The 27,840-nt window shown below is 47.0% G+C and overlaps 1 long non-coding RNA gene across 3 annotated transcripts in view; it reads left to right on the forward strand.

Annotated features, from left to right (window-relative positions):
- Positions 1 to 27,840, forward strand: part of LOC112931353 (uncharacterized) — a 145,319-nt gene that overhangs the window by 104,791 nt on the left and 12,688 nt on the right. The gene's annotated exons all lie outside the window — the stretch shown is intronic.

A 27,840-nucleotide genomic window follows, 5' to 3' on the forward strand; every position in this document is an offset into this window, starting at 1 on the left:
GGAGCAGGCTTTGAAGAGCCGGGCTGAGGGGGACCCGGCTCCCTGAGAGGGTGACCCTTGTCCCTTCCCTCATTGGCCTGTGCTGTGTCCTGGCCTTGAGTCTGTGGGCACCACACACACAGCCCAGGGTCCCCAGATCCAGGGGATCGTTTCCCTTGGTAACAGAGAAGCCCAGCTGGGCACGGGTCTCCCCAGTGATCTCACCTGCTCTGGGGAGGATGGACTTCCTCCTGGCAGCAAGGTCACAGAGAGGACTCTGGGGTGAGAAAGGGGCAGGCAGGGTGATGACTGGTGAGGATCCAGTGTCCATCCCTGGGTGTCAGCAGCCTGGCATCTGGTTCCAGGGACAGAGAGCCTGGACCAGATGTCTGAGTAGCTCCGTTCCCAGGTGTGAAGAAGACTTCCTGTATGTCCTCGGAAGAGATAATGATGGGGGCAGATTGGGTCGCTTGAGGCACCCTGTATCCCAAGGGAAGGTTTTGGAGAGATCCTCCCTCTCAGGGTCTGTGGGCTGAACTGTGGCCCAGAGACTGTCCACTCGCTCCTGGGTGTCCTGGGTAGCTCAGGAGCACATGTCATCTGTCTTGGGAACCCTCCTGTGTTCACCCTGCTTCTCTCGTTGGTGGAGCCAGGCAAGCAATAGGGAGGTACATAGGGACTGCTGACAAATTGGGTGCTCTTAGGGCCCTAGACAGAGCAGGCACGTGGGAGGGACCTGAGGGTCTGTTGGAGAAAGGGATGGAAATCAGGCTCCTCTTCCACCTCCTTAACCAAGTCAGCTTTAGGGTTTGGGTTCCTGGAGGTTGTCTGCATGTTCCTATGTCGTCCCCTGGAGGCACTGCCGGGGACTGCACCCGCGATTGCTGACCAGGCTCCAAAGGATGTGAGTGGCCCTGAGCCCTGGGCAGAGGTGAGGACTGGTCAGCCTGGGTCCTGGTCCCTGTGGGTCCTAAACTGCCTGAGTCCATCTCAGGGCAAGGTGAACTCCGGGAGAGGATGACCATTCTCCAGAAGAGTCCTGATCATGTGTCAGGAGAATTATCCACTCAAGGATGTGCTTCACAGGAGGATCTATCAGTCCTGAAGATTTCAGCAAAAGAACTAGAAGGCATCTCTTGAGGCTTTGGAGAAACCACAGTTGCCTGGGAGGCTGGACACTACAATGCCCTGTCTCCCCATCACAGCTCAGGTGATGGAGGGACTGCCTCCAAGTTGTCTGTGTTCTTGTCTGTCCTCCTGTCTAGGCCTCCCCCACAGGAATCGGGAACTGGATCAGCTCCACCCAGAGACTCAGCTGAGGGATCCCAGGGCTGCCTCTGGAGAGGGGAGGAGACCTCAGCCCCTGAAAACAAAGGCAGAATCTGGATTCTCCTGTGTCACCTGCGTGGGAACGTCCCCTGCTCCCCAGGACTCCTTGGCCTCTGAGAAATCTTTAGGGAGACATAGCAGGTGTCCCCGCAGACCAGAGGCCCTCAGGATGAGGAGTTGCCACTTGACATCTTTTGAGATTAGGGTAGGGCTCTGACCTCCCCTGGTGGTAAACCCACCTAGAGTGTGATCTAGATTTTGTGCCAGGTCAGATCTCTGAGAGAAGAGAATGGACACAGGCTGCCCACCCAGGCCCTCTGGGGAGAGAAGTCATTCACAAGATGGAGATGGGAGGGAGTGTCAATGTTCTGGAATGAATGGATATCTGGCTTGTAACTAGAGGAGGCTCCTATCCTCCCTCCTGAATCTAGGAGAGGGTAGAGGCCCCACAGCCTCGAAGAGACTGTCTTGGGCACCTGCTCGCCTCTCCTCATCCCGATTCCAGGGCCCTGTGTCTACAGGGAACAGACTCTGAGCCCAATTATTGCCTGGGGGGAGAATGCTTCCATTGTGTGGTTTCCCTCTTGCATTTAAAGAGTATTTACGGGGTATCTGTGACGTGTCTGGCCGTGGGCTGAGTCCAGGGAACTGCACAGACAACAGGACAGAATTGGGCCCTGGACTCCTGGGGTTTATCCTGTAACAGGATCACAGGCACTTAGGAGTCAATTATAGTTGAGAGAAGGGCCAGGAAGAGAAAGAGTCTGGTGAGTTTGGAGCATGGAAGGGGTCTCAGCTGATGGAGGGTCAAATGGAGAATCCTGGGAAAGTGATCTTTTGGCCGAAGCAGGAAGCATGAGTGGACCTTCACCCCTGGAAGGACAGAGTTTGTAGAGGGATGAGCTGCCCACAGAGGAACCAGTCTCAGCGGCAGAGGCCTGGCTGGCCAGAGGGGCTGACGTAGTGCAGTGGGGGGAGCCTGGGGGCAAGGAGGATGGTGACTGGGTTAGGCTGAGGAGAGTCAGCCTGCTGGGCTGTGGGCACCCTGAGGAAGTCTCCCGCCTGCGGGGGGAGCTCTTCCCCCATCTGGTGGACATGGGGGGAAGTGTGGAAAGCAGAGTCATGTGCCAAGCCATTCTGAATGTTTACTCAACATCCATCTGTAGGCATTTCACATGCATCACATATCCATCGTGTTCCAGCTCTGTGAGTCCCCAGTGTCTGTTGCTATAAGTACGTTGTCCCTGCCTCTTCCCTCAATAAAATGTCACGAAACTCAGATTTCTAGGAATGTGTATCAATGTGTGTTGTCTCTAGGAAGTTACACTGCGTGTGCCCTTGGACAGCAGTGGTGTGTGGCTAGAATGCTAGGTGGTGGGCTAGTGGACGCCGAGAGGTATAGTGAGCGGTGTCACTCCCATTTCTTTCTTTTTTTTTTTTTAAGATTTTATTTATTTATTTATTTATTCATTCATTCATTCATTCATTCATGAAAAACACAGAGAGAGGCAGAGACACAGGCAGAGGGAGAAGCAGGCTCCATGCAGGAAGCCCAATGTGGGACTTGATCCCGGGTCTCCAGGATCACGCCCTGGGAGAAGAAGGAGGAGCAGGCTGCTGAGTGTGTCAGGAGGAGAAGGTCTGTGTCAAGAGAGCAGAGGGAGGAGGATGGACAAGTCAACTTTCTTCTAACTCCCAGGACCCGGCGTCAGCACAGAGTCCTTGACCCTGGGAACACACAGCACCACACACCTCTCTGTTTCCCTGGGTGAGATGGAAGCTGCTTCCCTCCTGTTCTTCAGGACCTGGGCCTCCTGGGCCTCACAATGCTGAGATGGCCTCACATTCACAGTCTCACCAGCACCTAGGAGGACCCCACATTGAGGCCCGTGTTCCCCTCCCCCATCCTTGGGGTTTCTGTCCTATACTGCCTGAGCCTCTGTGGCTAGCCTTGGCCAGGGGCCCCACCTGCTCCTGTTCCAGGCAGCTGCTCCTGTTGTGCTGACCCCTCACCATCTCTGGGCCCACTAGCTGTCGTTTGTGAGGGAAGAGGGGTGAAGCTGAGATCAGGTTCTCCCAGGTGCTGGACACCCTGGGGAGATGTGTCAGTGGAACCATTATTGTAGCTCCCGGTAGAAATATTCCTCCCTTTGGAACTAACACTTCTGGGTCAGCAGCATATAATGTCACAGGGACAGGAAACAGTTTGCTAGTGGACGCCGAGAGGTATAGTGAGCGGTGTCACTCCCATTTCTTTCTTTTTTTTTTTTTAAGATTTTATTATTTATTTATTTATGTATTCATTCATTCATTCATGAAAAACACAGAGAGAGGCAGAGACACAGGCAGAGGGAGAAGCAGGCTCCATGCAGGAAGCCCGATGCGGGACTTGATCCCGGGTCTCCAGGATCACGCCCTGGGCTGAAGGCGGGCACTGAACCGCTGGGCCACCTGGGAACCCCCCCATCACTCCCATTTCTACCTCTTAGTTTGTAGACACGAGAACCCTGGCTCGGGGAGAAACAGCACAGACTGGACACAGATTCAGAGCAGGTACAGCCTCCTGGAGTTCCTGTCCCCAGCCCTTGCTGGTGCTGTAACTGAGTGCCCAAAAGAGCAATTCCACTTTTCTATCAGGACAGCTGCTTCAGAATTGTACGATGAGTGAGCATGCACATTGTTGCATTTTATTTGCTCTGAAGTGAGTCCCTTGATCAGAAGCAGTGCTGTGTGGAATATGTGACAGTCGATAAGGCATTCTGTGAAACCATGGATGGTAGTTTTGTCAAGAGCTTTGAGTGTAGGGAAGGCAAATCTGTATCCAGATTGAGTGGCTATCCAATAAGAACAAAACATTGCTCCCTCCCTGGTGGAAGTGGTCCAGTGTAATTAGCCTGCCAGCAGGCAGCTGTCTAGAGTCCACTGTGTGGTTTCCTTCATGCATTGAAGGAGTATTTCCTGGGTATCTGTGATGTGTCAGGCCCCAGGGAATGGTGCCATATCAGGGGTGCAGCATTAAGTCTCTGAGCTGGTGGATCATGCACTGAGCAGTGGCCTTAGCTAGTTTGTCCTTGGTGAGTGGATGTTCATATGGCTGAGCCCATGCATATCTCCACCCCTGCCATGGCCACTTTGCTCATGAGCCCACCAGGCAATCACAGCTTGGCTAGTGAAAGAGGCTGGCTGACTGACAGCCACAGAACAGGTCACCTATCCACGTAAGTATTAAAATCCTCCTGTACTGAAGTGCATGGTGAGCATTCAGGAAGCTCTATCCACATACCTTTTCCGCAGACTTCCTTGTCACTGATTTTCCAACCACGATACTTCCAAATCCCTGGCCATCTAGCCAAATCATTGGTCACAGCCCATGAATCGGAATATAATCATACATCAGGCCATTTCTCCTTCCAAGCAAAATGAGCAGCCAGGTACATTTCCCAAAGCTCTGCCCACTGAGAGAATTTCCCTTCACCTCTGTCCATTAGGATTGTTCCAGAAAGGGCCTGCAGTGCTACAGCTGTCTACTTTGGAGCGGTTTCTGCCGTTCATGCAGAACCATCTATAAGCCCCACCCAAGTGTTCTCTTCCTCCATCAGTCGATCATAGACAACTTGCCATGAGGCCACAGGTGTGGCTGGGAGGGAGAAGGCAGTGTCGCAGAAGTGGGAGCATGGGCATTTGGGCCCCTTCTTTATGTACTGCTTGTGCCTTCAGTGCCCGGTGAGGCTTGATCATATAACTTACCACTTCCATTTGATGATGGAGGGTTGCTGTGTATGCCTGGCTTTGGGACCTGGTGTGTTAGACAGCACCTGGTCCATGATGGAATCATTGTCAGTGTGCAGAGCCTGTGTCCAGCAACTTCCAAAAGGCCTGGCTGTATTTCTCTTTCCCCACTGTATAGGCAGCTTGGGTCATGTGGTAACTGCGTGGCCCATGGTTAAGCATTTAGTCTCTATTAAGGTCTGGTGGCAAGCCAAAAGCTGTCAAAAAGAGAGCATTAACAAGAAGATAGCAAGATTTTGCTTCAAAATCCTAAGGCCCTGTACTGTGATTCACTTATGTGGGTCTCCCAGAGGCTCCAGACACTAACCCTCTCCACTACTGCCACCTCAAGCATCACTGGAACTGCTGGGCTATATGGCCCCAATGGCAGAGTAGTTTGCCAAGAGTGGGACCTTCTGTGCAGAGCCTTCTCTTATTCTGGCTGCCACTCAGACCTAGGAGCTCTGTGGGTCACTTGGTAAATAAGCCAGAGTAGTACACCTAAATGGAGGACATGTTGCCTCGAAATCCAAAGAGGTTCCCTCGGTGTTGAGTATGACTATTCCAATTATGCTGAACATGGGAATAACCACAGGACTGGTTCAGGGACACACACACACACACACACACACACACACACACACACGCACACACACACCCCTCCACCCATCTGGGCCCACTGTGAGATGCACTTGAGCTCAGACTCCATTGACTGCCTGGGCTCCATCAGCCCCTCCTCTAATTGGTGGGCCAATGTGACATTTTGGTCCTCAGTTTAGAGCCTGTGCCTAGTGCTGCCCCAAAGAGGCACCCCAAAGAGGTGACTATTTTCTTTTTCCCAAGAACATCATCCTGGTAAAAGGCCACAGGTCTTTCTGAGGAATGCTGGGAGAAAGGTTGATAGTATAAATTTTTGGCAGCCTACTGGAGTCCTTCCTGAAGGGGACCTGGTCCTTCCTTTATTCAAGCGCTTCTGGCTTAAACTGGCTGAAGTCTAGGAATTGACTAAGGGGCCATATAACACTCGGTTTCTAGGATTCAAGATAGACTTTTGTTCACTTGACCTAGAATTCTTCTGCTTATACAGAGCAAGGAAGCATTTAGTAGGCTTCTCATCTATCTCATTTCTAGGAATACCATGATCAAGTAGCCAATGTCATTGTCATTGGTCTCTGTGAATCAGACTACTCTGATTGCTGCTTTGAGTCTGCTGTCCTTCATGGTCACCATGGCCCAACTCGCTTTCAGTGATTAAGTACAGCCTCTTGTCCCTGCTGCCTCAGGATCCAATCACCTCCACTTTTACATTTCCCAGTTCAGTGGCAGCAGCTCGCACTGTAATTTCTGGCCTAGAAAGAAGAGCAGTCACAGAGCTCTTCACATGTGCTGGGGCTCCCTTATAAACTGATACCTCACTGTCATGAAAGAGAAAGGTGTGTCCTCTGGACCCTCCCAGGGTGGATGAGCAGGTCTTAAATGATAAGTCCATACCACATTCCAATCTCCCTTAGCCTTTGGATCTCTTCTTCTGTCTCTGAGTCTCAGGGATATTCTCTGATGCAGAGACCTCATGGGTCTGTCAAGATAAACAGATGTAGGTGCAAAACTTAGCAGTGACCTGGTGAACTAAGTGGGGGAGGATTTGGAGGTATTTTTCTCAGAGAGGTGTCCCAGTCCATGGAACCCCAAAGGAGGGAGAGACTATTCTACATGAAATCTCAGATTCTCCTGGGGTGGCTGAAGGGAATAAGCCAGCTAAGTAAATGCCCATGGACATGTGCCATGGACATGTGCCTCTGGTCAGGCCTGACAGTCTGGAGGCTCTTCTTTCTTAGGATGTTTGTGTTGCTTGGGAATGTCCTGTGCCTTGGCGGGAGTGTGAGGTACTTTGTGCTGAGGGTTTCGATTTGAAAAGAACTCAGGCCCAGGTGACAGAGAGGCCAGTGCAAGGAGGGAGGGAATGGAGGATGTGGGTATCCTTGGAGCCCTCATTCCCAGATGCTCCCTGGGCTCACACAACAGAATTAGGGGAAGTTCTGGGTATCTGGGGTTGCCTTGGTCAAAGGCCTATTGCAAAGTCATCCTGTTTAGCTAAGGGTAAGAGAATGTCATGGAGTGGGAGATGAGGGCTGAGGATGGGAAGGGAGACTCATTTGCAGATGAATGGATGCCCTCTGAGTGTCCCTAAGCAGTGGAGGAGCCTGATTTGAAGGGGTCCATCACCCCACTTGTTTCTGGAAGCAGAAGATATCCAAGGGTTCCAGCTCAGAGTCAGCTCACTCTGGGCCCCAGCCATGATTCCTGTGATGACCACAGCAGGGAGAAAGGTGCTGAGGCTCCTGGGGTGGGTCCTGGAAGAACAGGGAGAATGAAATCTACAGTGTTCAGTGTTTGCACTAACAGGAAACTCACCCCTACTTTCTTGGGACAGGATTCATTTTTTTATCCAGCATAGCTCTCCCCAGGTGGTGCAACTGGGATATGATGTCACTTCTGTGGGGCACAGGATCTTCTTTAGCAAAAACATGTCTATCATTTTATCTAGGGATGGTGGTCATTCTCCTCTGAAACCTTGACTCCATCCATGCTCAGTGTACTTGAGGACATTAGTGGGTCAAGTGAGTTCATCAGTTCGTGTGTGTGTGTGTGTGTGTGTGTGTGTGTGTGAGAGAGAGAGAGAGAGAGAGACAGAGACAGACAGACCACCTTCATGTGTCCTACTGTTGCCCTGTGATGGACATTAAGGGGATTTTTACCCTCTGTCAGGCTTAGTACCAGGCATATGACCAGAGTTCAGATCAGTGCCCTGGATGTTGACCCCTGGACAGAGATAGGGTCTCACCTCTCACGTGCAGGGACAGTGAATGCAGGATTCCAGCCACCCTTGGTCTATCCTGCAGTGCAGTAGAACTCTGATAAGACTGGATAGGCCACAGTCTCCTGGCCCCACACTTTAAAGTGGTGAATTTTAGGTTCTGTGATTTTTATCTCAAAATGAACAAACAAAAAACTTAGGAAAGAAACCTACATATTACCTTGTATAAAACTGGTAGCAGTACACCACTGGGAGTGCATGTGAATGTCCATTTCTTCATATACTCTGCATGCCCGCAGTGGTTATATGAGAGTAGAAGCAGGCAGGCCCCCATTTATCTATCTTTCTTTCCCTTGCTCATTCTCTGAACACTGATAGCCATTTTTCTGTGACGGGGCCATTGAGAAATACAACTAGGCTCATCCTATCTCTGTCTTGGGAACTCAGGGATCTGTTGGACACGTGATGGGAGCATAGGTAGATGACCCTAAATGTGTTATCACAGCACAAAGAAGCAAGAGTCAGAGGTGGGAATTCAGAGGGGAGTTTACTGTGTCCACCTGTGGAGATTGGGATGATCTTGCAGCCAGATGGCCAACAAGGTTGGCTGTATAGAAGGAGCAGATTCATAAAGAAAGGGGGAGAGTGCACCTCAGGCAGGGACTGTGGTGGGAAGACACACAGGAGCAAGTCTTGGTGGGCCAAGAATTATGAGGGGCCCTACTGTCCACAGTATGTGTGGAGATAGGATGACAAGGAGCAGGTCACAGGGCAAGATGAGACAAAATGTAGGCTTTTCGGGAGAGTTGGTGTGTTTTCTGGGTCTTTCCACCAGAGCCTGAGCTGAAGAGGGTAGGAGGGCCCAGGATGCTGGGAGAGGGGGCTGAGAGAAGAGATACCCACAATGTGTCTGCTTCCTGGCTCATATCAGCTGGCCCAATTTTCTGTTTTCTTGTGTCTCTACCAGCACCTGTAAAGGGAAAAAGGCTGGGGGCTGTCCATGGTCCCTTGTTCCCTGGGGCACTGTGAGGACAGCCAAGCACTCTTCTGACTGGATAGGGGCTCTTGTGAATCTCGTTTTTTCCTCTTGATATTGTCTTCACCACATCCCACACCACAACTCTTCTCTCCCAGGAGATAGGGATGGGGGGCGGGGTGGGGTCATTTAGACATAATATTTTCTCTGCGTGACCAAAGAAAGAACAGAGTTTCACGTGAATTTCTGCTAAGAGAAAATCCCCATGGGTAAGGAAACACACCCCCCCCCCCCACACACACACACAAATGAAGGGAAGAGCCGTCTTTATCCAGATCCTTTCCAGGTGATCCACAGTGGGTCAGAGACTTGTTAAAGATTTAGAAGTTTTTTTCTCACCAAGGGATAGCACTTCCCACACATTGGAAATGTGTGTCGAAGACAATCGGTTAGTTCCATCAGTGACTTGACAGGCCTTCTGGAAATCAGAGAGTGGGGAGAAGGGGTAATAAATGTGGAAAGAGGTTCAGGACTGTCCCACATAACAAGGACTTTCCCAACCAAATGCTAGTATCTCCTCAGAAGAACTTAATCAATTGACTTTCTTTTTCTTTTCTTTTTTCTTTTTTGCATTAAGATGTGTTTTTTATTTTAATTTTTAAAATTTTCATTCCAGTTAGTTAACATACAGTATACTGTTAGTTTCAGGGATACAATACGGTGACTCAGCAACTCCATACATCACCTGGTGCTCATCATGACAAGTGTGCTCCTTCATCCCCATCACTTGTTTCCCCCACACCTCCTCCCCTCTGGTAACCAGCAGTGTGTCCTCTATAGCTAAGAGTCTGTTTCTTGGTTTATCTCTCTCTGTCTCTCTCTTTTCCTTTGGTCATTTGTTTTGTTTCTTAAATTCCACATATGAGTGAAATAATATGCTATTTGTCTTTCCCTGTCTGACTTATTTCGCTTAGCATAATACTAACTCCATCCATATCAGTGAAAATGGCAAGATTTCATTTTTTTATGGCTGAGTAATGTTATATATATTATATATTATAATTAGTATGTAATATAATTAATAAGTAATATAATAATTATATATAATTAATATATACACATATATGTATATAATACAGCATTATAAACAATGCTGCTATAAACATGGAGGTGCATGTATCCCTTTGAATTAGTGTTTTCATTCTCTTTTGGGCAAACACCCAGAAGTGGAATTACTGGACCATATGGTGTTTCTATTTTTAATTTTTTAGGAAATTCCCTACTGTCTTCCACAGTGGCTGTACCAGTTTGCATTCCCACCAGTAGTGCAAGAGGGTTCCTTTTTTTCCACATCTTCGCCAACACTTGTTTCTTCCATTTTTAATTTTAGCCATTCTGACAGGTGTGAGGTGATGTCTCACTGTGATTTTCAATGTATTTTCCTGATGATGAGTGATGTTGAACATCAGTGATGTTGAAGCATATTTTCATGTGTCCATTGGCCATCTGCACAGACACCTTCTTTTTTTTAAGGTTTTATTTATTTATTTATTTATTTATTTATTTATTTATTTACTTATTTTTGAAAGACAGAGAGACAGAGTTATAGGCAGAGGGAGAAGCAGGCTCCTTGCAGGGAGCCCGATGCGGGACTCAATTCCTGGACCTGGGATCACGCCCTCAGCCAAAGGCCGATGCTCAACCACTGAGCCACCCAGGCATACCTGTATGGATAGCTTCTCTGGAGAAAGGCATTCATGGGTTTTTGCTCTTCTTCTAGCAGGAACAATCCACTAGAAGGCACTCACACTCTTTCTTGAACTTCTGTTGACCTTTTCTGCCTGAGACAAATTAAAGTTTTTTACTTGAAGCCAAAACTCCCAGCCCTCCAAACACTCTTTAGATTTGCCCAGGGTGAAGCTCCTTGGACAGACATCTGGGTGCCCAGGGAGGAATCTGACATTGGAGGATTGTAGGGGGAATGGACTGATGACCCAGGAGTAGCCCCAGGGCCCACACAGTGTAGGATGGTTCCACACATAGTGTAGGCAGCTTAGGCTGGACATGCAGGAACAAGATGCCCCCACTCTACCTGCTGGCACTGTGGGAAATGACTGTAAGTCCATGACTCTGAAGGACTGGATCACTCTTCTTAACTGTTCTTGCCCTCCGTGCGGTAGAGCTATACACCCTTGCCCTTTGTGACCTTGCAGTTCTTCCTACTGGAAGAGGAGCATGTCCCCCCACCCCATTCCCTCATTTATCTGGAACTTATCTGTATGCTTGCTGAGGCTAATGGACTGCAGGAGGAGGGATCTGGGCCAGTGGATCTCCTCCACACCATAGGAGGCCCAGCATGTCACCTCGCTGTCTCCACCTCAGCTACAGGAAGAGTGTCTGGAAAGGTGGCTCCCTTTCCTCTGGTGCATTCAAGAAACCTGCTACACATCATAGGCCATCCACAGTCTGAGGTCAGAGCCATGGGTCTGGTTCTTTGGTCCAGTGGAGCTGCCCTCCCTCAGGCCCTTGTGTCTTCAGGGTGCTCTGACCCCAGTAGGGCTTCTGTTCACCAACCCTGCCTGTGGCTCTGCCCCTGGGTTGTGGCCCAGAGAGAGCCTCTGTAGCAGGGCTGTGGCCCAGGGGCTTGGAGTTCAGGTGGTGAACACAGCCAGCCTTGCCCCACTCCTGACAGAATTGAGGTTTCTAGTGATCCTCCAGTAACTTGGTGCTTGCTGCAGGTATAGCAGCCTTCATCAGGCCAAGGAGCTCCCATCCTGGAATAGTTTGCCCCTGGTCTCTGCATTGCCCCAATCTGAGTGAGTGTGGAAGCTTGTCAAAGGCCACTTTGCTTCTCTTCTCACTGTTAGCAATGATTTTCTAGTTAACGTGTTAATGTGGTAAAAGGCAATGGTTGATTTTGAATGCTAAATCAACCTTGCATTTGGGGAACGAAATTCAGCTTGAGAACTCCTGATCCACTTTGGTAGCATTTCATTTGGAGATTTTTCATCTCTGGTCATGAGAAAAGTCTACACCTTTACTTCCTCATTCTTTCCTGGTCTGGGTTTGACATGGTTATACTGCCACATAAAATGAATTTGTGAGTATTCCCTATTTGTTCTGTTCTCTGGAAGAATTATTTAAGGTTGGAATGAGGTAGTCTTTGATTGTTTCGTGGATATTGCTTTTTGTGTGTGTGACCTGAAGAGACTTTATACTTCTATTTTTGTTAAGTAACATGAACATCACGATCAATTTCTGCATAGGTGTATGCCTATGAAACCATTGCCCACATCAATGTAGAGAACATTCCCCACACCAGGAACCACTCTCATGCCCCTCCCCGGCATTAGGACCCCCACCATCACCGCCATTCTGACTTCTACTACCACAGACTGGTTTCTCCTCTTTGGGAACTTTACATGAGTAGAATCCATTTGTTTCCTTCTGCTTTTGGCTATTCTCCTTCAAGTCTGTGTTGTGGGACTTATCCACATTGTTGTGTAGTTGGAATTCATTCCTGTTTCACATCTCTGAATATTCTTTTGTTTGAATACACCACGATATTTGCCTGTTGTATTGTTGGACATTTGGATTGTGCTGTCTCTTGACTCTTCTGAATAATACTGATATGAATATTGTGACACATGTGTGTTGTGGTGTCTCTAGCCCATTTCCTTGGGGGTAGAACCATTGTGTTCACTGGAACATCTTCTAAAATATGTAGAAGTTTTAGATTCTCCTGCCAGATAGTTGAACAAATCTTTAGCCCTACCAACAGTGTTTACATGTTCAGATGTTCCAACTCTTGGTTGGACATCAGTCCTTTTAATTTCAGCTGTTCTTGTGTGGCTGACATGATAGTTCATAATGGTTTTACTGTGTGTTTCCCAAAAATGCAACCTTCATATGCTTGTTGGCTGTTTTCACGTGTTCTGCTGTTCAGTGCCAACTTAAAAAATTGGATTGTCAGTCTTTTTCTTATTGCTTTTGGAGGATTTTGCATGGTACTTTGGACATGGTTTCTTCATCATATAGATACACACACACACACACACACACACACACACTCATATAACTTGTGTATGTATGAAAGAGAGAGAGGGAGAGAGAATTGGGCGTCTTTTGAAGACCAGAAATTCTACTTTTAATAAATTATAGTTTCTAAAAGATTGTTTGGTATGAATTAGGGTTCCTGTATTTTCCTCCAGAGATATTCGTATTCATTCTAAGCCATCTGTGTTTTCTGAGTGTGCATGCATGTGGCACACATATATGTGTGTGTGCATACAAACAAGTCTGTATGCAAGTGTGTAAAAACATTTTAACTATTAACTAAACTTCCTTTACTCATTATAGTAAAAGTCAGATTTCCTATTTATTCCTAAGTTAATGTTTCTTTTTTTTTTTTTAAAGATTTTTATCTATTTATTCATGAGAGACACAGAAAGAGAGGCAGAGACATAGATAGAGGGAGAGGCAGGCTCCCTGAGGGAAGCCTGATGAGGGACTCGATCCCAGGACCCTGAATCATGACCTGAGCCAAAGGCAGGTGCTCAACCACTAAGCCACCCAGGTGCCCCAGTTTGTGTTATTTCTAATTTTCTAAGAACATTGTCAATTTTGTCTAAATTATGAGTTTACTGCCATGAAGATTTTGTAGGACTCTTTAATCTCTACTGGAGCTAGTAGTGTCCATTATTTCCCATGGCTAGCATAGCTTATTTGTGCTTCCTCTATCATTTGCTGATGAGTTTTTCAAAGGTGTTAAAAATTTATAAGCCTTCTCAAGAAAGGAATGTTGGGATTTGGGAATGTGTGGATCTTCTTGATTCTGTATTTGTCTTCTGGTTTATTATTTTTTCCTTTTAAGTTTATGTTCACTTTCCTCCTTGCCTTTGTTTTTATTCAACTTCTTTAGCTGGATGATTAACTCATTTTTAACCAGCATCTACGGTAATGAATTCCCTTGAGAGCATCACTTTTGATGTATCTTGTAAGTTTTGCTAGAGGTATACTTTTAACCAAGTACCAAATATTTAAAACATCCAGGCAGAGCCATGTGGTCCAGTCTCCCATGCACGGAGGAACAACACCCCTGGGCCCAGCCTCTGTCCTGCGCTGCCCCTGCAGAGCCTGGGTCACCAGGGTCTCCTGGGTTTCCAGGGAACTAGGATGGGACCCTTGGCGGATAGACGTGTAGCAGTAGCGAGGGCAACTCAGGGTCAGTATGTCCTGTAAAACAAGGGGGAGGCAGAGGCCCAGCCCTCCTCTCCCAGTCCCAGGGATAAGAAGTGCTTTCTGATGTGTCTCTTAGACACATGTCCAAGGGCTTTGGCTCTTCCAAACTTTGGTCACAAAAGGGTCCAGCCGTGCCAGGGATGGAGAGGGACATAGAGAGTGACTTGAGCAGGGCAGGCTGGAAAAAGGCACTTCTTCTTGGACAGTGTCCTCAGAACATGCCTTTGGGAGGGAGAACCTGCAGGGCCCAGATGGACCCCATGTAGCCCTGTTCCCCCAACTTCCTTCTCCCCTTTCTTTGATCCTATGTATTCCTTGGACCCAGGTCTTGTTCCCAGGCTTCTCTGGGGACACTGAGGTAGCAATGGTGTGGAGAGAGGGGATGGGGCTTATTCCACTTATAATAGCATCAAAAAGAAAAAATACGGGCAGCCTGGGTGGCTCATCAGTTTAGCGCTGCCTTCAGCCCAGGGCCTGATCCTGGAGACCCGGGATGGAGTCCCACGTTGGGCTCTGTGCATGGAGCCTGTTTTGCCCTCTGCCTGTGTGTCTGCCTCTCTCTCTCTCTCTGTCTTTCATGAATAAACAAAAAATCTTTAAAAAAAAAAAAAGAAAGAAAAAACACTTTGATATGAACATAATTAAGAAGCTGAAAGATGTATACACTGAAAGCTACCAGATGTTTGGAAAGAAATTAAAGAAGACACAAAAAAATAGAAAGAAATCCATGTGCATGGATTGAAAGGCTTAATCTTAAGATGTCAATATTATCCAAAACTACACACATATTTGATACAATCCTTATGAAAAATGCCAGTGACCTTTTTGCATAGATAGGAAAATCCACCCTAAAAACATATGGAATCTCAAATAGTTCAGGCAATCTTTAAAAAAGAGTAAAATTGGGGGATCCCTGGGTGGCTCAGCGATTTAGCGCCTGCCTTTGGCCCAGGGCGCGATCCTGGAGTCCCGGGATTGAGTCTCGCGTTGGGCTCCTGGTGTGGAGCCTGCTTCTCCCTCCTTCTGTGTCTCTGCCTCTCTCTCTCTTTCTCTATGTCTAAAATAAATAAATAAATAAACAAACAAACAAACAAATAAATAAATAAATAAATAAATAAATAAAATTTAAAGAGAGTGAAATTGGAGATCTCATGCATCTTGATTTCAAAAATTACTACAGAGGTAAAGGAATCAAAATAGTATGGTTCTGGGACGCCTGGGTGGCTCAGTGGTTCAGCATCTGCCTTCAGCTCAGGGCCTGATCCCAAGGTCAAGGGGTAAAGGCCCAACAACTTTGAAGGGATGGTCTCAGGCATTTGGTGGCCTCCCCCCATGCTGATGCCATGGCCCTGGGTCTACAGGTAATGGACTGTGACTGCCAGGTATAACACGTGGGTGACCTGATTCTGTGGTGTGGTTTTCCTTATCAATTTCATACGTGTTTATGAGCTACTCTTATTGAGCACACAGTACACCTGGATATCAGATGGGGCTGCTGTCTCATCCTCCTAGATATTGTGGCTGGTGCAATGTCAGTTCAGAGGACACACTGGGCACAAGGAGAGGACTGTCCCCTCTCTCATCGGGGCTTAGGGCAGATGGCCTGCATCCTGACTCCGCACGCTGCTCTCCCACATTGTATCTTGACAAAATTCATCTTTTGTCCTCCCCTTGCCTTAGCACAGCCTCCCTGGCACAGACGTCTGGGCCCTCTTGGCACCTCCAGCTGACCAAACTCTGAGCCTCACATAACCGTCTTTGTATTGGAGAAAAGGGCCCAGTTATAGGATCAGGGAAGCTTCCTGAGAAAGCGCCTCCAAGCTGAGGTGACCCCCATGTGCTGGGACTTGCATGTCCCATCCAGCTGCATCTTGTTGGGTGGTCATGGGGTCGGGGCAGAACCGGTGCGGGCTGTGCTCCGGAGCTCCAACCTGCTGCCAGTGAGAGCTGAGTGCGGGTCGGTGCTTTCAGAACTTCTCAATCTGTGGACACTGCCTGTGGCCAGGAGCTGGAGGTTCTGGTGATGGTTGAGATTTAGCCACTCAACGGCACTGGGAGGAGGGCACACATGCAATCAGCTGCCAGTGCACACCCAGGAGAGCCCATGTCACCAGCCCCACAGAGTCCAGAGGTGGGCGGGTGCTTGGTGAGGACATTGATAAAGCACTCCTCTAGATGGTGGAGCATCAGAGGCTCCCGTGGTTCAGAGGGGACCCAGGGTTGAAGGGCAGGGTGCTGCCAGCCCACAGGTGCTGGGAACCAGACCAATACTGTCCAGTCCTCAACTAAAGTCCATTTTGTGGAGTTTAGACTCATACTTAGGGAATGATGCCAAAGTATATGATTCTGAAGATACAGAGACACTCCTGGGATATAATGTATGAGAAAGAGAGAAAAAGAGAGAGAGAGAGCCTGGGAAGTGAGGGGAAAGGAGGGGCAGAGGGGGAGAGAGAATCTTAAGCAAGCAAGCCCCCCACTGGGGGAAGAGTCCGCCAACCAAGGCGCGTAGGCTCATGTCCCTGTTGAGATTTCTTCCAAATGAAGAGTCTCTACAACTGCACATTCATTGCTAAGATGCCCCTCAAATGGTGAGAACATCAGCGAACACCGTCTAAGGACATCGCATACAGATTTGTGCTCATGCGTGTTTCTACGTCCCAATGTCTACAGTTCTCCCTCAGCCGACTTGCCAGTATAACCCGGTGGGTGCCCTTCTGATTTGTGGTTACCCGCTTTGCAAAACCAGTCTTCCAGGTGGTGAGCCCTGGGCGGCCATAAATGAATCTCTGTTCAATATGCCTCCTTGGGAACCTGAATGTCCCTTTTGTCCAGGCTGAGCCCCACAGTCTCCTCTCCAGGGCGCTCTGCTCTTCCATCTGCAGGAGCAATCCACGAGGGGACACCCACGGCCCTCCCTGAACTCTTGTCCACCTCTCCCATCTCCTGAGACAATTCTAAGTGTTTTCATTGCCACAACTACCAACCCTCAAATGCTCTTTACATTCACCCAGGGTGAAGTTCCTGGGACGGAAATAGGGGTCCCCAGAGAAGAACCTCCAATGGGAGGATGTGTCAGAATGGGCTGGTGACCTGGAACCAACCTTAGGTCCAATGCATTGGCGAGGGGATGGTGCAGGGACAGCGGGCAATGTAGGCTGGACTCTCAGATGCCCCAGCCCCACGTACGGGCTCTGGGGGAATGACTGTGAGCCTGAGTCCCTAAAGGATCTGTGCCTATGGGTTTTGGCAGGGCTTCTGTGGAACATTCCAGAAGGGCTTCCTGGGTATTTCAAGAACCTTCTTACCTGGAAGAATCAGGAGAGGTATGGCATTCACCAGGGCACAGGATTTCTCTGGGCCTGAGGGAGTAGGTGGTATCCAGGCTTCACCACCTCCTCTGGGTCAGGCCCCCAGACGTTGGGAGAGTGAAGTCTCACCTGGCCTGGTTCTGCAGGACACCATTGCTGGGCTGTGTGTGGGGAACTTGGCCTCCCCACCCTCTGACTACAGTGCAGGAAAGAACCCCAAAGTCCCTTCAGACTTGGACAGTGAAGGAGCACAGGTGAGTTCGGGCAGGTGGGTAAGGAGACTGTAATTCCTGGAGGTAGCAGTGGTTAGGTGATGGACACACACGTGGGACCCAGCCCGTGTGCTGCTGCAGCTGACTCGCTAACGGAGAGGTTGTCCTCTGGAGAATCCAGCCTGTTCCTTGCAAACATTTGCTCACTTCCCACCTTGGTGCTTCCAGCCGAGGCACCTCAGTCCTGTTCCACAAGCCAGTCCTGCATCAGCTCCTTGTCCCCATCACACCCGGGTAGCTCAGTGTGCCCAGCTGTCCCGATCTCTCCAGTCAGTCATCGCACCTCTGTCCCCACCAACCTGGAGGCTGTCAGTCGTTCATTAGGAAATGGCAGCTCCCGAACAAAGGAGAGATGCAGGGACAATACTCTGCGTATCTGCAAATCCACATGTGGGACAGTAACCAGGAAAATGATGGAAATTCTTGCTAATTTAAACCTGGAGAGTGCTGCCTTGGGAAGTCCATGGTGATTGCCTGGGTATTTTCTTATTTTCTAGTCATAGGCTTTTGAGCTGGGAATTAGGGGATGTTACTGGCAACCTCTGTTGCACCATTTGGGGCCCGGACTACAAATTCCAGGGCCTAGTACAGGTTTGGTATTGGGGCCGAGACACTGGCAGCCTGGCCGCGGGGACCCTGTGTGCACAGCTGCTGCAGAGAGATGTGCTCTGTTGGGCACAATGCTGCTTCCCACCTGCATATCAGCACCCAGCTCCACGGTGCCCTCCAGCCTCCATGCAGGTCCCCGCTCCTCAGAGACACCAGCCCCAGGTACATTGTGTGGGTCATTCCCACACTGCAGCTGCCTGCCTGGAGTTGTCCAAGATCCTGAAGTTTCCCTGAGGGGTGTGTGTGTGTATGTGTGCATATGCAGGTGTGTGTGTGTGTGTGTGTGTGTGTGTGTGGTAAACCTCTCCACACACATGAAATCTGAGGTTGAGGGAATTTGAGATTCATTCAGTGAATACTTATTTTACATTAAAGGATTCATGGTAAGACTCCATATCAAATAAGCGAGGGTTCCTGTTGTATTGAATCCCTCTTCTTAATCTTCCTGCCTGCTCAGTGCTAGAGTGACCCACCCACACATTCTGCCCACACCCCTGCAGCTTCTCCCACTCAAAGGAAAGTGTTTATTACAGACTCGGCCATAGGAACATACACGCCAGGAATCTCTATTCCCAAAATTCACCCTATGTCATTTTCAAGAACACTGAGAATCTGAGAAATGTTTTCCAAAATAGTATAATTCTACTGATTCCACCAGTAGGACAGATCATTGCCACGTTGCAGTTTACAGGAGATTTAAGAATCAGTCCTCTTTATCCTAACCTGTTAAACTAAAGCAAAGAATCCCAAGTGTCCATTCTGGATGAATGGATAAAGAAAATGTGGTATGTATGAAAAATGGAACATTATTCAACTGTTTAAATTTTTTTAAAAAATATTTTATTTATTTGAGAGAGAGAAAAAGCATGATTTGGGGGAGGGGCAGAAGGAGGAGACCCCCGCTGAGCAGGGAGCCCACACAGTGGTGAATCACAGGACCCCAGGATCATGGTCTGAGCCAAAGGCAGACACTTAACTGACTCAGCCACTCAGGTGCCACAGAACATTATTTAGCTATTAAAAAGAAGGAAATTTGGGGGCACCTGGTGGCTCAGTTGGTTAAGTGCCCAACTCTTGATTTCAGTTCAGGTCATGATCTCGGAGTCTTGAAACCAAGCCCCACATCAGACTCTGTGCTCAGCTCAGCTCAGAGTCCGCTTGAGATTCTCTCTCTTCTCCCTCTGCCCTTCCCCCTGCATGGGGAACCAGCTGCGGAACTTCTCTAGTCCTGGGCACACTGGGGTTATGTGAGGTCCTGAGTCCCACAGGGTGCAGAGCCTTACACGGGGCTCCATCCTAAGACCCCTCAATCATGACCTGAGCCAAAATTAAGAGTTAGACTCTCAACCTACTGAGCCACCCGGGTGCCCTGATAATCTCCCCCACTAAAGGTCAGCATATTAACACCCTTAATTCCCCATTGCCCTGTCCAGGCTGGGGAGCGGGCTTGGACATCTCTGGGTGTAACTCTTCTCGCATACTGACTCTTTACCACATTGTTCTCCAGATACAACTCCTCTGCCCCCCTCCTTGAGTTAGTAGCCTAGTCTCTTACCCTTTGAAGTAAACATGTTTTTCTCTGCTTCCCAAAGTTAATCATTGCTATAGCCAACCTGCTAGCTCTCTTAATAAAAGCTGGAGGGGACAAAGCCACAGGGTCCAAGTCCAAATCAGAGTCTCTTATCTCCTTGTTGCCCTGGTGAAAATTCAGTGAGACTTCACGTCTTTCCTCATATGGTTGCATCTGACTATCCTGGCTCCATGGCACCCCTGCTCACATCTAAATAGATAATCTTTTTTTTTTTTTAAAGGAGGAAATCTTGCCATTTGTGACATCATGGATAGACCTTCAGAACAATATGCTAAATGAAATAATTTAGAAAAAGACAAATACCATATGACCTCACTTATATGTGGATCACAAAAATAAATATTAAAAAACCAAGTTCAGGGCAGCCCCAGTGGCCCAGCGGTATAGTGCTGCCTTCAGCCCAGGGCGTGATCCTGGAGACCCAGGTTCAAGTCCTGCATCGGGCTCCCTGCATGGAGCCTGCTTCTCCCTCTGCCTGTGTCTCTGCCCCTCTCTCTGTGTCTCTCATGAATAAATAAAATATTAAAAAAAAAACCAAGTTCACAGATACAGAGAATAGAGTGGTGGTTGCCAGAAACAGAGCAGGATGGGAAGCATAATGGGTAAAAGTGTTCAAAAGGTACAAACATCTGGTTATAATAGAAATAAGCCCTGGGAATGTAATGCATAGCATGAGGACTATAGTTAGTAACACTTTTTAGCATATTTGAAAGTTGCTAAGTGAGTAGATCTTAACAGTTCTTATCACAAGAAAATAAATTTTGTAACATGTGTGGTAATAAATAGACTTCCTGTGATGGTCACTTCAAAAACATAGTATTGAATAGTTGTGTTGTACCAGAGACTACAATAACATTGTGTGTCAATTATAATTTAAAAAACAAAACCAAAATATATCATCAGTTATGTAGAGGTAACTGGAATCCTAGAGACAAAAAAATTACTTGTGGCTCTGAGCTCCCCTCAAAATATAGCAGAAAAGGATCACGGTTCAAGCTACTATTTCCCATCCTCCCATAGTGGGGACTTCAGACAAGGGTGTCACCACATATTCTGTTATTTTTGGTCCAGCTGGATCAACCACTCACAGGCTTGTTTCACTAAAGTAGAGGCCGAGTCCATAAAGCTGCTGGAACGTGCTGGGTAGAGGATCATAGCAAGGCTAGCATGACATCTAAAGAGCTACATGGAGGAGGTCTTCGGGGAGACAATGACACAAAGGCTTGAGTCTTCATGACCTCACCACACAATGAAAAGAAATAGGATCTCCCCCCAGGAATGAAAGGCTGGGGAGACCCCCCTCCCACTCATACCCACCTGCCCTCAAACCTGGAGCAGCCAGTATGCCTGAAGCCTGGGGACTCATCCTGCAGGGCTTTGGGGGCCACATTAGGCACTCTGTGCCTTATTAGACAGGCCATCAGAAATCTCCAAAGAGATTGTTTATTTGTTGTTTGATTTTCTAGAAGTGACATGATCTATCTTACATGATGCTGTTCTAGTGGTATCGCTCTGCTTACCAGGTGGAGAGGGCCCCAGAGAAGAGACAGTGGAAACTGAGTGCAGTAGGCAGAAAAGTTACACCCAGAGATGTCCAAGCCTGCTTCCCAGCCTGTGAATGCGTGACTGGACATGGCAACGGGGAATTAAGGGTGTTAATAGGCTGACCTTTAGTCGGAGAGATTATCAGGGCGCCTGGGTGGCTCAGTAGGTTGAGAGTCTAACTCTTGATTTTGGCTCAGGTCATGGTTGAGGGGTCTTAGGATGGAGCCCCGTGTAAGGCTCTGCACCCTGTGGGAAATCACCTTGGGAATGTGTCTCTCCCTCTGCCTCGGCTCCTCACCTCTTATTGCCCATGTGCATGGGCTCTCCCTCTCTAATTCTCAAAAAGAAAGAAAGAAAGAAAGAAAGAAAGAAAGAAGAAAGAAAGAAAGAAAGAAAGAAAGAAAGAAAGAAAGAAAAAGAGAGAAAGAAAGAAAAAAAGAGAAAGAAAGAAAAGAAAAAAAAAGAAGAAAGAAAGAAAGAAGAAAGAAAGAAAGAAAGAAAGAAAGAAAGAAAGAAAGAAAGAAAGAAAAGAAAGAAAGAAAGAAAGAAGAAAGAAAGAAATTATCTTGGGTGATCATTGGCTGTAGTCTGATCTACAAACTCTAGGATTCACAAATGGTGCTGTTTTAAGCCACTAAGGTTGTGCTACTTTGTTACAGCAACAGTAGGAGCTGAATCCCTGCAAGATGATTAGACCCCCCGGGTCCACATAGGAAATGGCAATTTGGACTGTGATATTAGCAGAGAAGAAAGTGATGGAGAAATATGAAAGATGTTGGGGCAGGTGGGCGATCCGCAGAGGTTCGGGTGACAGATTCAACATGGGGCAGGGGGGACCAAATATTCAGTCGTGACTCTCATGATTCTTGCTGCAGCAGCCACATGGCGGGAAGACCTTGGATAGAAGGAGCTGTGTACAGGCTGAGGCTGAGTGAAGATCAGAGGTGAATGTTTGAATCGTGTGTGAGTTAAGGTGCCTAGGAGGGGATGCAGGGAGTGGTTCATCTCAGCTAATGTGAGAGGCCAGAGAGGAGAGGTGGATGCAGTTCATGTAGTGGGACACCATCCCTATGGTGTTCACCTAGGCCTGGAGGTCCTCAGCCTTGCTAGGGTGGATTTGGGTGGGCAGTGGGGCACCTGATGGAAAGAGACAGCTGCCAGGGCTGTGCCAGGGCCTAAGAAACATGGTCAGGTTTCTCTGGTGACCAGCAAACCACAGAAATGGTTGGGCTCAGATTTCGAACACAGCCCACCTCCAGGGCACCTACCTGACTCTGGGGGTCCTCTTGTATAACGTTCCTTCAGATGAATGGAATTTAGTCTAGATTTCTGCGACTCCATGGGCAGGGGTCATACCCAGTGAGTCTGGAAGTATCATCTGGACCAAAGAGTCATGCTGCCAATGGACCATCAGCTGCCTTCTTTCTGACAATGACACCTAGCTTGTTGCTTCTGAAACAAAGTTTAAAGGTTGGATTTTCCTGTCAACTAATTCATGGAAACACTAGAAGAGTGTATGAATTATCCTATTTCCCCCAGCATGGGTGCCTACGGGGAACATTCACTGCACTGCTTCACTCAGATGTCTCATTTTGATCAAAATCATTGTCACTCCTGTTTTGAAACAGCCCCTATTATCCTTGAAAGTAACCCCACTGACGAGTTTCCTGATAATCCAGTAATCAGAACTCCCAGGACAAACTTCACAGGCCATGGAGTTCTGGAAAATCATCCATCGATTCCCTGTATCCCCCCACACACTTAGAAAGTACATTCAGTGGTGCACCTGGGTGGCCCAATCCACTGAGTAACTGACTCTTGATTTCAATTCAGGTCATGATCTCAGGATCATGGGATTGAGCCCCATGTCAGGCTCCATATACAGCAGGGAGGCTGCTTTAGATTCTCTCCTTCTCACTCTGCCCCTTCACACACATACCGACTCACTTGCATGAGTTCTCTCTCTAAAATAAAATAACAAAAAGAAAAAGAAGAAAAGTGCATCCAGAATGCAAGCCTTCACTGCTCTTTCTGAAGCTTTGGGCTTGTTCAACCCAGAGGGAATAGAGGTTCTAGTTTGTGATATGGGAAACTGTGTATTTTAGGGGAAAACACTTGGAGAAAAATTAACCCAAGAGCTGCCTTTTGTACATAAAATGTTGACATGTCTATTAGATAGCTCAGCTCTTCTGAGACTTATTCTTTGGGGTCCTCACTTGCTTTGCCCCACTGATGGGCTAATTTCTCTCAGTTTCCCACACCTGTTTTTTCCCCAGTCTTTGGTCCACTCTAAATACCATCTTCTCACTTGTCTCAATATTTTCCAAATCCTTGAACCTTTACAAGCCCAAGTGATCCTCTAGAAACCACAGAGCCCCTGTTATGCACTTTCTTCTAGCCCTCATCAACCATATTGTCATTACTTGTTTGTATGTGTTACCAAAAAAAGTATTCTGACATTCATTACAGACGGTGAGGCACAGTTTGTTGAGGCAGACTACTGCAGTGGTTTTGCAGTGGGGACACAGATTGGACTCCACTTCAAATCAACAAGAAGAGTGGGGAATTAGAGCCAAAGGGCAGCATGGAGTGATGGTCAGTAGATGGAAAGTTACCAGGAAGGTAGAGTAATTCTTGCTAAACTGACCCAACAGGGCTTTTACTGAAGACAGGCCAGAATGATCACAGACTACCTAGGAAATGCTGGGATGTGAGGAATTTGGTCAGGTATTGATAGTGAGAGACCTGGCTCCAGTGACTTAGCAGGTTTCTTGTTCAATCTGGACCTAAAGCACACGGTCAGGCCTAGTCAAGGAAGAGGCTTGAGAACTTGACTAAAGTCTGTCCAAGAGAGAATCTTTGTTGTGAGTTTCCCTCTACCCTGTACCATTCACCACTAAACCACAAACAGAGAGTGAGGGAGAGAAAAACAAAGAAGGGATCAATGTAGAGGCACCTGGATGGTGCAGTTGGTTAAGTGGCCAACTCTTGGCTTTGGTTAAGGTTACAATCTCACGGTTGTGGGATAGAGCCCCATGTTGGGCTTCCCACTCAGCAAGGAGTCTGCTGGAGATTCTCTCTTCCTCTCTCTCTCTCTGCCCCTCCCTCCTCAAGAAAATAAACAAATTAAAACAAAAAAGAAATAAAGGGATCCATTGATATACCGATAAAAAATTTTAAGGACTTATCATGGAGATACGAAAGAGATTGTAAACATTGTCAGAGATGACCACAAAATCTATGTCAATATATTTTCAAATATGGATGAATGAACAGTTCTCTAGATAAATGTAAATCACCTAAGCTGACCTCAGAACAAAATGGATGAGTAGAGCAATAGCCATTAAAGAAATTAAAATGAAAGCCACTAATTACCCTCCACCAAAAAAAAAAAGGCATATGGCTGATGAACTCCCGTGGAAAGGGTGCAGAATTGGCTTGCCTAGTTAAAAGAAAGCAACTACAATGCTATTGGAGATTCATAATTGTCCAGAAAATTTGGGGAGAACAGCTATTCCACCCAATTAAGTCCTAAGTCCTTTACTGATACTCCCTGGTATCTTTTCCTTTCCTTTCTGTTATTTATCATCTTTTACCTTATTGCTAACTCACAGCCAAACTTTCACGTTCAGCCAAGTTTTCTGTTCTAAATAAAGAAGGCCTTTCTTCGTTTCTTTTCAGGTTGCCATTAAAAATATTATTTAAAATCACATGTGCAGGCAGGGTGCATGTGACTGGTTCAGTCAGTTGGGCATCTGCCTTTGGCTTGGGTCATGATCCCACAGGCCTGGGATCGAGCTCCCCTCAGCCCCATGCACCCCTCTGGGGTCCCTGCTTCTTGGGGAGCCTGCTTCTCCTTCTTCCTCTGCTGCTCCCCCTTCTTTTCTCTCATTCTGTGTTGCTCACTCTCTTTCTTAAAAAAACAAATAAAATCTTTTTAAAGAAATCACAGGTGCTCTTATAAAGCCATGACATTGAGCCTCAGATATGGATGCTCCTATCTGGCATTCTTGGTTAAACTACAGTTTTGATTCTGATAATTTGTCAGATTCTTTTGAATTTTCGATCTAGGCAATGATACCGCCTGTGAATTAGGACATTGTTTCTGCATTTTTTCCTTGTCAGACCTTTCCTTTTCTGTTTCTGCCTTGCTGTATCAGAAGACCCCCTACATACTCTTCCAGTAGATGGTAGCCCCTGAGCCTTGCCCCCTGATTTTAATACCACATTTGCTGTGACATTTTGGAGATATTCTTTATCAGATGAAGGTAGTTCCTTTTAATTTCTGGTTTACTGAGTTTTACCACCAATGGAGCCTGAGATTTAGGTAGCATTTTTTTTTTTAAATGCATCTTTCAAAAAACCCACAGGACTTTCCTCCTTTAAACCATTAATGCTGTGAATTACACTGATTTTCTACTGTTTAACTATATTCCTAGAATAAACCCTACATATTATGCATATGATCTTTTAAATTCATTGCTGCATTGTGTCTCCGAGTCCTGGAGGATGTTTGTATGTGCTGACTTGGGCCTGGTATTTTCCTTGCTGTATTTTTTTGTGGTTTGGGGGTCAAGGTTACTGTGGCACCACCATAAGAGCTGAGGACATGTTCTCTCTTTTCTGGAGGAGTATGTATCATATTATAATGGAGTTATGAACGTTTAAAAATCTCTCCTATCAGTTTAAATAGGTTCCAAAAGAGTAAAACTCAGTTTGTTGGATGGTTCATATGGCTACTCAAGCTTTTCTTCCATTTTGACCCTGTCTGGTCCTTTTTTGTAGGTAATCACTCCACAAATGAATACCAAAGCTTGAAATCAGAATGTTCATCATCTCTTTCAAGGGCATGATCCTTTTGTTTTTCTTTTTGATTCCTAACATTGCTTTTTGCACCTTGGTTCATTTTTTTCTGATCACGTGGTTAGAAATTTTTGAAAGAACCATCTCTAGAATTTTATGTTTCTTGCTCACCTCTTATGTTCTTTCTCCTTTGAGTTTGTTCCTTCTCCTACTTCAACCAGTGGATAATTAGCTCAGAAACATCCAACCTTTCATTTTTTCCCTATTAAGCAACTTAGTGTTTTAAATTTGCCCACAAGCCTGCCTCAGTTGCATCCTGTGTGTTCTAAAGAAGGTTGTTTTGTTTTGTTTTGAAGTAGGTTCCATGGCCAGTGTGGAGCCCAAGGGAGGCTTAACTCAGGAGCCTAATCAAGACCTGAGCTGGGATCAAGTGTCACTTAACCCACTGAGCCACCCAGGTGTCCCTATGAAAAGTATTTTTACTTTTAGTTCTAGAGATTTTGAAATGGCCATTACCATTTCTCCTTCAAGCACAAGTTCTTTAAGAGGTAGTTTCTATGCAGATGGTGATGTTCTGGTCCCCCTTGTAATCGGTCTTCTGACTTCATAGCACAGTGTTCACAGAGCATTCCATCTACGGGAATTTATTGAAATTTGCTCTTTGGTGGAGTATGTGGCAAATATTCATAAAGTTGCCTTGTGTGATTTAAAAACTGTATTGCAGCATTTTATGTATATACAGGCTAAGCTTCTTTCACTGCTCCAATATTCTATAGCCTTCTTGTTTAGCTTGCCCTCTAATTGCTGAGAGACATGGGCTCAAATCTTCTACCAAAAGAGTGGATTCCAAGTGGCTTTTTCAAGAGAGGTACTTAACCTAGTCCATGTTTGTCCGCTGAAGCCCACAAAACTTCTATAGTGAAAGGAGAGCCATCAAGAGTAACTGAATTTGGGGATCCCTGGATGGCTCAGCGGTTTGGCACCTGCCATTGGCCTGGGGCATGATGCTGGAGTCCCAGGATCAAGTCCCACATCGGGCTCCCTGAATGGAGCCTGCTTCTCCCTCTGCCTGTGTCTCTGCCTCTCTTTCTCTCTCTGTGTGTGTCTATAATGAGTGGATAAATAAAATCTTTTTAAAAAAAGTTACTGAATTTTGTTTCCAACAGCAGCAAATGGTTTTCCTCACACTTTGTATTCTGTGAACTTGTTCTCCTAAGGCAAGGTGAAGAGTGTGTAGTATCTAAGGTCTTACTACATGACCAAGTGTAGGATCTGGGAAACTAAAATTCTTCTATTTTCATGATAGACGTGTGAATTAGTAGAACCCCTCAGAGGAAGCTTCTGGAAATATCTATTCTCATGAAGGATGCCCTTGCTCCAGAGCCAGCAACTGGCCTTACTTTGGGGCATTAATACAGCCCAGAGGGAACTCTTCAGCCTGTATGGAAGAACACATATTCCAGGATGCAGAAATCTTGCTATGATAGCAAAACCAATGGTTTCAACTTACTGCCTTTCAGTAGGGCAACAAGTTTATTCCTATGGTGGGATCCTAGCCAGCAGTTAAAATGAAGGAGACTGACATGTAACAACAGGGATATATG

Source organism: Vulpes vulpes, chromosome 1 (genome assembly GCF_048418805.1).
Source record: "Vulpes vulpes isolate BD-2025 chromosome 1, VulVul3, whole genome shotgun sequence".
Classification (NCBI taxonomy): Eukaryota; Metazoa; Chordata; class Mammalia; order Carnivora; family Canidae; genus Vulpes; species Vulpes vulpes.